This window comes from Carlito syrichta, unplaced genomic scaffold, assembly GCF_000164805.1.
Source record: "Carlito syrichta isolate Samal-C Ts95f unplaced genomic scaffold, Tarsius_syrichta-2.0.1 Scaffold308784, whole genome shotgun sequence".
NCBI lineage: Eukaryota > Metazoa > Chordata > Mammalia > Primates > Tarsiidae > Carlito > Carlito syrichta.
Genome location: NW_007252880.1, coordinates 138,047 through 141,231, shown reverse-complemented (window position 1 = coordinate 141,231; position 3,185 = coordinate 138,047). Strand labels below are relative to the sequence as shown.

The following is a 3,185-nucleotide window of genomic DNA, read 5'->3' as shown; positions in this document are numbered from 1 at the left end:
CGGCGCCTTCCTCTCCGGCCGACCAAGCCCGCCCCGCGCCCCGCGCCCCGCGCCCCGGGCCCCAGACCCTGGCTCTGCTCAGCTTCACAGGTGCCAGCCTCTCCTCCGCCGGGGACTCCGCGGCTGCGGCAGCCCCAGCACTCCTCCCTCCCGGCCGGCTCTCTCCCACTCAGGCCGCGGCGCGACGGCTCCGCCTCGGGACGGCCGTCCCGAGCGGCCCGCGGGCGGCGCGGCCATCCCCGGCGCCTCCCCGAGCCTCCCTGCCTTCGCGTGCCCGCCACTAGCGGAGTCGCCCTGCGGCCGCGACGACCGGCTGGCCGACGCCCTCCGCACGCAGACGCCCGCAGGGCGGGAGCCTCGGCTTCCTTTTCAGCGACGCGTTCCCAGGGCTCAGAGCGACGTGGGGCCCAGGCCCGGCCCGAGAGAATCATCCAGACGTTCTCCACAGGCGGATAAGCACGACGCCAGACGACGACGTTTTTAATTAAAGCAAAATACTGGCACGGAAAGCACTCTACTGTTCTCTTTATGTTGACCGCTCCCATTCTCCTAGTTCACACAGGACACTTCTCTTTTCGGAACATTATTGGGTCGGTGTAAAATACGGAAACCCTTTTACAAAGTCGTGGTTTAAAAATTATCTGGATAACATTCTTCATCTTCTAATGCAAACCCAGTGGAACCTAATGCAGCTAGCTGTGACTCGGCAAAATGCTGCTCTCAGGGGACCTGCCGTCCCCAGCACCTTCTCTGAACACACACACACTGCGTCCGATCCCAAAACCCGCCACTCTGAAGCCTTTCTGTTCACCACATGACAAGGGAGTGGTCAACTCACCATTTACTGCTCGGCCTCAGACTAACTTGCCAGCTTCACCCAAGCCAAGAAGTGATGGAATTCCAACCACTAATCGAGTTCATTTCATGAAAGTCATCACCAAAGTTGAGATTCGCCCCTCATCCACCAACTCCTATTATGAAAGGGCATGTCCAGTTGGATTCAGGCTCAAGAGACGCGTTTCATTGTGACTCTAGCACTCTCAGGTCCCTCTCATTCCGAACCACAGCAGAAAACTTGGTGATGTGCTGCCGTCATTACCACTATCATTATGACATCACTTAACACCTTTACAGCAATGAGGCATCTAACAGGCAGTAAAGCTCAAAGCAACCAACGGATGACATTTTCTCAGCTCAAGTGTTTCCTGTAACATTTTATTTTTAGCATGCTGTAAAGGTGTAATACTCTACCTCAAAATGTTTTAAAGGTTGACCACATTAATATTTTTTAAATATTATTTATAGACCGGGCTCGGTGGCTCAGACTGTGATCCCAGCACTTGGAGAGGCCAAGGTGAGTGGATTGCCTGAGCCCACGGGTTCGAGACCCGCTCGGGCAACTTGGCGAGACCTCATCTCTACAATAAATCAAAAATTAGCTGAGCATGGTAGCGCGTGCCTGCAGTTCCGGCTACTTGGAAGGCTGAGGCAGAAGGATCACTGGACCCAGCAGGTAGAGTCTGCAGTGGGTGGGAGTGTGGCCACTGCACTCCAGTCTGGGCAACAGAGTGAGACTCTGACTCAAAAAAAAAAAAAACCACACTCAGTACAACTAGTTATTAGTAAGTACTGAAAATATCGCTACATCATACCAGATTTCAAAAGCCTAAGGAAAATACATCTATCCTCTATCCGCCATCCAACTTTGAAATCTGTAAACATTTTGAATAGGGTAATTTCAAATGCACTCAGTCAACACATAGCACTTGTCCTATTTTAAATTAGCTTTCTAACCTCACATGCCAATACAAAAAAAAGGAGGGGGGGAGAGGGAGGCTTTTATTTGACCTTTGTATGAAAATGAAAGAAAATATTCATTGTATTTTGGTTCATAAACACAGTTACTCTGGAAAGCTGAAAAACTGAATTAAAACCAAAAAAATTAAATCCAAAAAGTTGTATTTTCAAATCACAGTTATTATTCCTATTTGGTTTTCACTGCCATTTCCTTAAGAAGAAAATTTCCTCTGATTTTTTAGAAAACTGGTTCTATATTACCTTTGGTTTCTCCTTTAGTCTAGTTACATATTTGTATAAACAAACCAGTTTCAGGACACCTAGAGTTAACCCACATATTGAGATAAACTCACTTTAATATCAGTAATTATTTACTTAATCCCTACCTTCACATCGCCCCTCAGGACCAAAAAGACTGCTGATAATTCAGTCAACAGAAGACTGATTCCCTTTGCTTTCAGACAAGCCCTAAAACTGCTCAAATTAGTCAAAAGGTATAGTGGACAACATCTCAAAAATATACATGTTCTTCAAATTTTCAGAATGAAAAAAGATCCCTGCACGAATCAACTCAGGGGTCATCTTGACCTGAATTCACCATCTGCTCATGTGCTAAAGAAAACACACAAGATAGCCAGGCTCGGTGGCTCAGCCTGTAATCCCGTGCCTTTGGGAGGCTGAGGTGAGTGGACGGCCTGAGCCCGCGGCTTCCAGACCCGCCTGGGCAACTTGGCGAGACCTCATCTCTCCAATAAATCAAAAAATCAGCCGGACATGGTAGCGCGCGCCTGTAGTTCCGGCTACTCGGAAGGCGGAGGCGGAAGGATCGCCGGGGCCCAGCGGGTCGAGGCTGCGGTGGCGGGAGCGGCCACTGCACTCCAGTCTGGGCGACAGAGGGAGACTCCGACTCAAAAAGAAAAGAAAAGAAAAGAAAACACAAGCTTTGCATCTATGGCATAACTTTTTAAAAGTTTAACGTATGTAAAATAATTTTACATATTTATGTTGTGCGAAAATAAAGAAACAGAATAATCACATCACTACTGCTATAAAAAAAATGCATTCTCAGCATAGAGCTGAAAAAGTGTTCATTGGAAAGGCATGGCCTGGCTTACGAATGGTTTACCATGGTCAACGCTGAAATAAAATACATGCTTTTGTAAAGATAAAACGTTCAGATTCCTTAAATGTGAGAAACACGTTCCACGTATGCCGCGGAAATGTCCAGAGGCTGCAACAGGACACCAACAGTCCAAAGTTAAGTAACTTTATCACTAAGATGTTTTCTTCTTCACGGAAAACAACGGAAAACTGGGCACAACACTTCCGCGATACACCTCCCAACCAGCTACCATTCTCAGAAATCAGTGTTGAGAGGGCGGGCTAGA

General features: G+C 47.9%; 1 protein-coding gene across 1 annotated transcript in view; it reads right to left on the bottom strand.

Moving 5' to 3' along the window:
- Positions 1–1,005, bottom strand: part of CEP85L (centrosomal protein 85 like) — a 180,615-nt gene extending 179,610 nt beyond the window's left edge. Inside the window, exon 1 of the mRNA XM_008065691.2 lies at positions 839–1,005. The gene's annotated coding sequence lies outside the window, so the exon portion shown is untranslated. The remainder of the gene's footprint in view (positions 1–838) is intronic.
- Positions 1,006–3,185: the final 2,180 nt, after the last annotated feature.